Below are 10,340 nucleotides of genomic sequence, written 5' to 3' on the forward strand. Positions count from 1 at the left end.
TTTATTGTTTTTTTATTACGTTTATGTTATTATGTATATGAGGGGGTTCTCCCCCTAGTCAATACCACGCTCTTTACGTTAAAAGTAAAAAAAAAAATTGATTAACAAACCCCTGAATCACAAAGGCCGTTTAATTAGAATAGATAGCTCTTTTGAAAGCACTAAAAAAAAACTGTAGCGTAAAGAGCGAGGTATTGACTTGGGGGAGAACCCCCTCACATACGTTATAATTTCTGTTCGTTTTAAGTTCTAATATTCCTTCTTATATTTCAGTTGAAAAAACTTGGTTTTTTTTTATTTAATTTCTGATCGTTTTTTAAATAATGCTTGGAAATCCGGCGCCCCCTTCATAGAAATGTCCCTTACCCCAAAGAAACATCCTCCACGGAAATATTCTCCAGAGTAACTCCCTCCTCTAGCCCCCCTCCAGAAAAAATCCTTCCTGAAAATGGTTGTATACTTCCCAATAACCAATAAATAATGCTGGCAAGTCCGGCGCCCCCTTCATGGCGATTTCCCTTCCCCCATGAAACCCTTCCTTCATAAACAGATCCTCCAACATAACCCCCCGCCCAACCTTACCCACCACCATCCCAAAAAAAAACCTCCTGAAAACTTCTGTATACTTCCGAATAACCAATACTATATGTTAACATTGGGTAAAGTTCATATCTTTTAGCACTCCCTCTGGGTACTTCGGGGGATTCATACCAAAAGACATATTTATCATATTCTTGACCATGCTGAACAAAATGGCTATCTCAAAATTTTGATCGGGTGACTTTCGGAAAAAAATAAGCGTGGGAGGGGGTCTAGTTGCCCTCAATTTTTTTTGGCAACTTAAAAAGGGCACTATAAATTTTAATTTCCTTTCAATTGAGCCCTCCCACGATATTCTAGGACAACTGGTTCGATACGATCACCCCTGGGAAAAAAAAAAAAAAAAAAAAAAAAAAAACAAACACGCATCCGTGATCTTTCTTCTGGCAAAAAATGCAAAATTCCACATTTTTTTAGATAGGAGCTTTAAACCTCTACAGTAGGGTTCTATGATACGCTGAATATGATGGTTTGATTTTCATTAAGGTTCTATAACTTTTAGGGGGTCTTTCCCCCTTTGTTTGAAAATCAGCCAAATTTTCTCAGGCGCGTAACTTTTGATGGGTAGCTCTAAACTTGATGAAAGTTATATATTTGAAATCAACATTGAAATCTGATTCTTTTGATATATCTATTGGTATCAAAAACCCGTTTTCTAGAGTTTCGGTTACCATTGAGCCGGGTCGCTCCTTACTTACAGTTCGTTACCACGAACTGTTTGATGTAGACCTCATTATTCTTCTTAGTAGCCGATGGGCGTGTCCACAGCCCAACCCATTTATGAATCCAAGTCGTTTGTCTCCCATTAGAGCGTGTGACGTAATATGGGGCAACAGTACCTTCTCAAATACTTTGCTGATAACCGATGAAACTGTGATTGGTCTGTAGCTTTTACAAAGCAAGGGATCTCGATTCTTCTTCAGAATATTGGATGTGCGGCAACCATGAAAGTTGGCAGGTGTGAGTCCCTGCTCGATGCTCATTTGGAATAGTAAGGCTAAGTACTCATGTAAACGTTCTGTGCCGTGCTGTAAGTGCCTCGGAGTGATCCCATCGAGCCCTGGAGACTTGTTCTTTTTCAATTTTCTCACAATTATCTCAATATGCCATTTGGAAACAATGACATCAGTGCGGCGGAGTTTTGCGCTGATTAACTGCCTATCTAACTCAGATTTATATATGGAGTCCAGCTCGTTGGGTGGTGGCGCAAACACGTCCTTGTAATGGTTTACCCAACTTTCATCGGGAATGGGACTTTGCAAATCAGCGTCGGCCCTGTTAGATTGGAATCGCTTCCATAAGATGTTTGGGTCACTCCTGCAATCACAAGACAACTTCTCCACTTTCTGGACTTGCATATTCTCGACAGTACGTTTGAATTCTTTTTTGGCATGTCGAAAGCACTGAAAAACTACTCCAGAGCGGGGTTTGTTGCAGTCCTTCCACAATTCGTACCAGAAATTGGATCTCTTCTTGGCAAACTTGAAATTTGGGTTATCCCATCCCTTTTTACGAGTGTTGGGGTACACTTTTGCCACTGGAACAGCGGCAGATTCCGCAAGCTTCATCGAATTAACAATTTCGGAGCAAAAGATGTTCAGGGCTAGTCTGTCTTCATTTTGGCCATGAGTAAGCAGGTGGAACGGTACTTTGATTTTAGCAAGAGTTGAGTCAAGAATATCTTTGTACAAGGACTGATCTATCCTTTGCCATTCACTCTTGATAAAACATTATCGCCCGGGACACCGCTTGTAGGTGGAGAATGGTACCATTAAGCTTATCCCAAGGTGATCGCTACAATTGTGTTCCGGGTCAACAATGGCTTTAATCCCGGTCGGAAGTAGGACATTTACGAAAAAGTGATCGATATCTGATGTAACCAGGGATGCGCTGTGGACAAACGTGAAGGACTAGGATTTTGGAACCGGGGCCATAGCGTCTGGCAGACACCCCCTTAATATGGTGAAAAAACGATCATCATCCAGAAGCTGACAGTTGAAGTCCCCACAGATAATAATCTTTTCTGACTTGTATTGTTCGGCCAACCTCCCGAGTCTCGCACAAGCCTTCATGTAACGCCTTTCTGAGAGGACATCACGATAATTTGTAGGGAGGTACACTGATATGACTATAAAGCCATTTGGACCAGGAACTCTGATCGCAGAAAAATAATCGCATGAATCAATTAGCGTGCATTGCAAATTGGAGTCTGCAATGATCAAGATTCCACCGCTCGGCCTTCCAACTGAGCTGTTGCGGATAGCAGGCTGCAAAAAATAGTCCTTTCCTGGAAATCGGTCAAGGATTGCTGAATGATCGGCTGTTACCAAATGTTCCTGAATGCATATTATGCTATGCCTGGTTACTATATCACTTAAAAGAGACAGCTTGTGTGGAGCGTGCCCGTATATATTTCTGCTATAAAGCGAGATAGTTGCATTCATTGCTTACGTTTGTTTGAACTAGCCTCTAATTGTCTTTTATAAACCAGGCATTGCGCGCTATAACATGGATGCTTTCCAGAGCAATTAGCACATTTAGTGTCACGGACACATGGATTCTCTATAGGGTTTTCGTGATCGCCGGAGCACCTGGAACACTTCGCATTGTTAGGGCAATCTCGTTGCAAGTGGTCAAACTTTTGGCATTTAAAACACCTCAGAGGGGCGGCAACATATTTATACACCTTTATATGGCGATAACCAACGTAAACGCCATATTTCAGTGCTTTTTCAAGAGATTCTTTGTCTCGGAATGTTAGCTTGACTGACTTGCTAGTACCATAGCGTTTCGCTTCTTGGATCCCTTCCATAGCAGACTCAATCTCCTCGTTTGTCGTATCTTCAGGGACAAATTTAGCCACTGCCAGGAATTTCGGTTTATGGACTTTAACTACAGCCGCGGAATTCGATTTTATGATATTAGCTATAGCTTCTGCATCATGCTCGGTTCTAACATACAACACCAGCGTATCGCTTCTCGTAACTACCTTCTGTACTTTTCCGGATGCACCATTGGAATCAAGAAATTCTTTCTGCTTTTTGCACGATTTATAGATTTCGGGTGGTGCTTCTTTTACGTTAAGCGGGATACTTAGAGATTCGCTGGGAGTAGGCCACATTTTAGTGACAAAACTGGCATTGCATCGGTCCAGCCATGCATTAATTTTTTCACCACATTCATTTAGTTTGCATGTTAATGAGGTAAATACATCGTGAGGTATGGAAGGAGTCTCAGATGGATAATAAATAGTGAATTTGAAAGGGAAATCACCCTTAGCGTCCAATTGCATGTGAATCGCATCTTCTACAAAAACAGATGCATTTATTGTGCTTCTACGCTCTTTCAAAATGGTTCCATCTTTATCTAATTGATCTCGTATAAATCTTACGGCTTGTGTGACAGATTCCTTGTCAAAAAATCTCACGGCAGTGCTTACAACCGATTCATGGGGAATATCTTTGAAGTTAAGTGAACGCTGGATGAAATTTAAAAAAGGGCTATATAAATATTTGATTTTCGACATTTTTCTTTCGCTTATAATCTATCCAAATTAAGTCCAATCGTATCCAATGATGTCACAACAATTAACAATCCAAGTCCTTAAACACATCCAAAACCGGTCCAGAAAGTATTCGCAAACATATACGTATCGCCTTTGGCTATTCACTCGTTTCTTGGGTGAATGAATGCTGAATGAACTACACAGAAAGAATGCTGACGAGATACAGCTAACAAAACCTGTGGGAATTGCGGGTACCCAAATCGCCTTTCCCCAGCAGTTTAAGGATCAATATCCGGCCGGTACCGATATGGCTCTTGTGTTTCTTCCCGCTCTCTTCTGCACAGGCTATCACTAATCAGCTACAAAATAATGAAAATTTGGCTACTAAACTATTTTTATTAGCCAAATACTCCTTTTTCTTTCTTTCCTTTTTCCTTTTCTTTCCCTTAGTTCCTTACTTTTCATTCCCTTAACATTTGAACTGTTGTTGCTACCTTACTAAAAATCCAAACCAAGCAATTAGTCCATATCAGTGAGTTTACCTTAGATTATAATCTGTATCAGAAATAATCCTGTGAAATAAATCCTCAAGTTCACTGAATATATTATAGCGCAAGGCACTGAATTAATACAATTTCCCAGCTGGTTTTAAAGTTCACTAGATCCAAAAAGATGTTATCACTCATATGCCCTGGGCCATGACTTACAACTGTTGCCCCCATGTTCTGGGGGTGGTGGGTTGTATCAATCCTGAGGGTATTGCTGAATGATTTTTGGACTATTTTGACCAAAATGGCGATCTCAAAATTTCGATGGGATGCAATTAGGTTAGGTGAAAGAGGGCGTGGGCGGGGCTAGTTGCCATCTGATCACTTTTGACCTTAAAAAGGAACTAGGACTTTCAGTTTTCGGTCAAATGAACCACCTCCTAAGTTTGTATGACCAGCCCTTCTATAAAAATCAAAATTTTGATCGTGTTTCTTTGGGGAAAAGAGGGCGCTGGGAGGGGTTTCGGTCACTTTTAACTCTTAAAAAGGGCACTAGAACTACTCTCAATTTTCAATTGAACAAATCTCATCCAAAGTGTTTACAACAATCCCATTTATAAGAGCCTTAAATTTCCTTAATGGGGAACTAGCATAACTTACAGCCCTTACCATGAAAGCTGGAAGGAGGTTTGACATCCTCAAGGACATAGTTACTACCCTTTTAACAATGCTAAACAAAATGTCTATCTCAAAATTTTAATTGGATGTGTTTTGGGAAATGATAAGTGTGGGGGTTGGGCTGGCTGCCCTCCATTCTCTTTTAGTTTCCAATTGAATCAGTTCGTTTCGAAGTTTTATGTTGTTTTAACTTTAAGTTTTAATGTTGTTCCTCACTTTCAGTTCAAAAAACTTTTTTTAATATTTAATTTCTGATTGTTTTTCAAATAATGTCCTAGACCCTGCTCTCCATGGAAATTTTTCCGGGAAATCCCCCCTCCCCGATGGAGAGTTTTTTCGTTAAAAAAATTCCCAGCAAAAAATCTTTGCCACGGAAATTTCCACCGTGGATAAGTACCCCTGCGGAAAATCCCCCCTATGGATAAATCCCCCAGACAGTTTCAGCCCCTTTGAAATTTTTCTCCGCAAGATATGCCTGGAACATCTCCATATGTAAAATATAGATCCAAAGTGTTTACAACAATCCCATTTATAAGAGCCTTAAATTTCCTTAATGGGGAACTAGCATAACTTACAGCCCTTACCATGAAGGCTGGAAGGGGGTTTGATATCCTCAAGGACATAGTTACTACCCTTTTAACAATGCTAAACAAAATGTCTATCTCAAAATTTTAATTGGATGTGTTTTGGGAAATGATAAGTGTGGGGGTTGGGCTGGCTGCCCTCAATTCTCTTCAGTTTCCAATTGAATCAGTTCGTTTCGAAGTTTTATGTTGTTTTAACTTTAAACTTTAAGTTTTAATGTTGAACTCACTTTCAGTTCAAAACACTTTTTTTAATATTTAATTTCTGATTTTTTTTCAAATAATGTCAAAGACCCTCCTCTCCATGGAAATTTTTTCTCGAAGTCCCTCCTCCCCGATGGAGAGTTTTTTCGTAAAAAAATTCCCAGTAAAAAATCTTTGCCACAGATATTTCCACAATGGATAAGTACCCCTGCGGAAAATGCCCCCTATGGGTAAATCCCCCAGACAGTTTCAGCCCCTTTGAAATCTTTCTCCGGAAGATATGCCTGGAACATCTCCATATGTAAAATTTGAGTCACCAAAGAGAAAATAAGACAAATAATAACAATTTCATACAGAGACTCTGGAAAATTCCCTCCATTAAAATCTATCCTTTAAAGTTCATCCCCAGAAACTTCCCTCCCCATATAAATTTTTCCCAGTGGATAACTCGTCACTCCACAGGAAATTTCCCTTCTCCAAAAACTGTCTAAAAGCTTCCCAATAATAAAACTATATTTAAACAATGCACATTTTCAACCCTTTCTCACGGATCTCTGGGGTATCTATAACCGTGCCCATAGGAACGGTTAATTAACTTTTCGACTATGCTGAACAAAATTACTATCTCATAACTTTGATCGGATAACTTAGGAGAAAAGGGGCATAGGAGGGGGGGGGCTACAAGAACTTTTAATTTCCGTTTGAATGACCCCACTCCCGATCATTCAGGACAATTGTAGAAAAACCTTATTGACTCCCACGATGACAATACCCCTTCGAATCCCGATCCGGACGCTTTTTTTTAAAACTCCCACGAGGACCACGTGGTTTATGGTTTTCTCAGTGAGAATCAAAAAACAGGAACTTTCTCACATTTATGGATGTCAACAGCAATTTATGCCTGTTTTATGGTTTTTGTCAGTGAGAATGAAAAAACAGGAACTTTCTAACATTTATGTATGTCAACAGCAATTTATGTCTAAACCTCATGAGCTCGTGATAGGACCACGCGGGTTATGGTTTTTTGTCAGTGAGAATGTACATGCTCGACGCGAATGTTATGAGATTGTTTGGCTACCCTAACCTGATAAATTGATTTACATAATCGGTGGGGGAATTATTGGTTTACGAAAGGGGAATTAAGAAACAATCATGGCTTCTTTGATCTTTAGGCTAACCTAACCTGAGAACTTGATTTACAAAATTGGCGGGGAAATTATTGATTCACGAAGGGTGAATTAAGAAACATTATGGTTTCTTTGATCTTCAGGCTAACCTAAACTGAGAAATTGATTTACATAATCTGCGGGGGAATTATTGGTTCACGAAATGGGAATTAAGAAACATTATGGCTTCTTTAATCTTAGGTCTGAGGGATAAACGTTCTTTAGGTCAGAGAGAAAAATTAATATTCGATTTTTAAATAGGGCTTCATTGATCTATACTGTCAGGAATTAGAAATGACATCACTTGTTATCTTGGAATTATGCGGGAGGCTAAAGAGATAGAAATTCTATTTTTAAATACGGCTTCACTGAGCTTTAAGTCGGAGAGATAAATTGATATTCTAAAAAAACCTTAATAGTGTAGCTAGGAACATTTATGAGATGAAGAGATTAATGTAGGAAAGGGTTTCCTAGAAATTTGAAATGTGACAGCACAGAGATGCCAAAAAAAAAGGAAAACACAGAAATTAAGTTTAGGGATTATTTGGGCGAAACCGTTTTAGGGAATTATTTCGGCGAAACAGTTAGAGACATTTTAAAGATGATTTTAGAAAAGGTTTTAGAAGAGGTTTTGAGTGTGGTCGTTATAATACACAAGTTCCATTTGCAGAGTGTTGTGAGGTCCCCTACCCCAACCCCAAAGAGTCCTCATACCCCACCCTGACCCCGAAGGGTCCTCATACCCCACCCCAACCCTGAAGGAAGCCCCCGTTCCCCAAAGGTTCCCCGGGCTCCCACCCGGCCCCCCAGACCCTCAAAGGACCCCCCAGGCCCCCAAAGGCTCCCCCCCCCTTGGCCCCCAAAGCCCCCTCCCTCTCCCTCCCTCTCCTCCCCCTCCTCACCTTCCCCTCCCCTCCCCTCCTCCCCTCCCCTCCCCTCCCCTTCCCCCCCCCCCCATTTTTAAATATTTTTTGTGCATTGAGACACAGAAGGACCCCCTCCCCCGCCCCCCCCCCCTAAAGGGCCCCCGGCAACCCCATAAGTTTTTTTGTGTGTGTGTAAGTTTTGTGTTAGTTTTTATGTGTTTGTAAGTTTTTGTTTGTTTGTGTAATTTTTTGTGTGTCTTTTTAATTTTATGTGTGTGTGTAAGTATTTTTTTTTGTTTTTAGTTTTTTGTGAGTGTTTAATTTTTTGTGCGTGTGTAAGTTTTTGTGTTCGTTATAGTTTTTTTTTTTTTGATATTTTTTGTGTGTGTGTAAGTTTTTTTTTTGGTTTGGTAATTTTTTTTTTGTGTTTAAGTTTTTTTTGTGTCTTTGTATTTTTTTGTGTGTGTGTAAGTTTTTTTGTTTTTGTGTTATTTTTTGTGTGTTTGTGTAAGTTTTTATGTGTATAAGTTTTTGTATTTGTGTTATTTTATATTTTTTTGGTAGTTTATGTGTGTCTGTAATTTTTTATGTGTTTATAAGTAAGTTATGTTTTCTTTTTTTAATTTTTTGTGTGTGTGTAATTTGTTGTGTGTGTGTGTAAGTTTTTGTGTGTGTGTGTGTAATTTTTTGTGTGTGTGTAAGTTTTTGTGTGTGTAAGTTTTTTTGTGTGTGTAAGTTTCTGTGTGTGTGTGTAAGTTTTTGTGTGTGTAAGTTTTTGTGTGTGTGTGTGTGTGTAAGTCATTGTGTGTGTGTAAGTTTATGTGTGTGTGAGTTTTTTATCGTGTATAAGTTTTTGTGTGTGTGTAAGTTTTTTTTTGTGTGTGTAAGAGCGGTTGTGTTTTAGTTTTTGTGTGTGTTTTCTTGTGTTTGTGTGTTTGTAATTTTTTGTTCGGTGGTTTTTTTTGGTTTGTGTGGAAGTTTTTTTTTGTGTGTTTTTAAGTTTTTTTGTGTGTGTGTAAGTTTTTTTTTGTGTGTAAGTTTTTTGTTTTGTTTTAGTTTTTGTGTGTGTGTTTGTAAGTTTTTTGTGTGTTTTTAAGTTTTTTGTTTGTGTAAGTTTTTGTTTAAATTTTTGTGTGTGTGTATGTTTTTGTGTGTGTTTTTAATTTTTTGTGTTTGTTTTAGTTTGTGTGTATGTAAGTTTGTTTGTGTTTGTGTTAGATTTTTTGTGTGCGTGTGTGTTTTAGTTTTTGTGTGTGTGTGTTTGTAAGTTTTTGTATGTGTGTTTAAGTTTTCGTGTGTGTGTAATGTTTTTTTTGTGTGTATGTTTTTGTTTTTGTATTTTTAAGTTTTGTGTGCTTGTGTGTAAGTTTTTGTGTGTTTGTTTTATTTTTTGTGTGTGTGTATTATTTTTTGTGTGTGTAAGCTTGTTTGCGTGTAAGTTTTTTTGTGTGTGTAATTTTTTTTTTGCTTTTTAGCTTTTTGTGTTTGTTTAAGTTTTTGGGTATGTGTGTAATTTTTTTTTGGCGTTTACGAGTGTTTTTTGTTTTAATTTTTTTTTGTGGTTTATATTGTGTTGTTTGTTGTAAGTTTTTGTGTGTGTGTAAGTTTTTGGTTTTTTTAGTTTTTGTGTGTGTGTGTATTTTTTTTTTTTTTTTTTGTTTTTTTCGTGTTTTTAATTTTTTTTTTACGTTTAATTTTTTTTGTGTTTGTAAGTTTTTTTGTTTGTTTAAGTTTTTTTTTGTGTGTAAGTTTTTGTGTGTGTGTGTAAGTTTTTGTGTGTGTGTAAGTTTTTTTTGTTTGTGCCAATATAAATTCTATTTTACTAAAATAATATAAAATTTTAGTGTGTGTGTGTGTGTTTGTAATAAGTTTTTGTGTGTGTTTTATTTTTTGTTTGTGTGTAAGTTGGTGTGTGTGTTATTTTTTGTGTGTGTGTAAGTTTTTTTTGCGTTTGTAATTTTTTGTGTTTGTGTAAGTTTTTGTGTGTATTTTAGTTTTTTTTGTGTGTAATTTTTTTTTGTTTATGTTAGTTTTTGTGTGTGTGTAAGTTTTTGTGTGTGTGTGTGTAAGTTTTTGTGTGTGTGTATTTTTTTGTTTGTTTGTGTTATAGGGTGTTTGTGTGTGTTTTTTTTTTTATGCGTGTGCGTGAGTTTTTGTGTGTGTGTGTGTAAGTTTGTTTGTTTGTGTAAGTTTTTTTGTTTTTGTAAGTTCTTGTGTGTTTGTAATTTTTTGTGTATGTGTAAGTTTTT

The sequence above is a fragment of the Artemia sp. Qi Xiang Cuo genome, chromosome 4, assembly GCF_049724085.1.
Source record: "Artemia sp. Qi Xiang Cuo chromosome 4, ASM4972408v1, whole genome shotgun sequence".
Lineage (NCBI taxonomy): Eukaryota > Metazoa > Arthropoda > Branchiopoda > Anostraca > Artemiidae > Artemia > Artemia sp. Qi Xiang Cuo.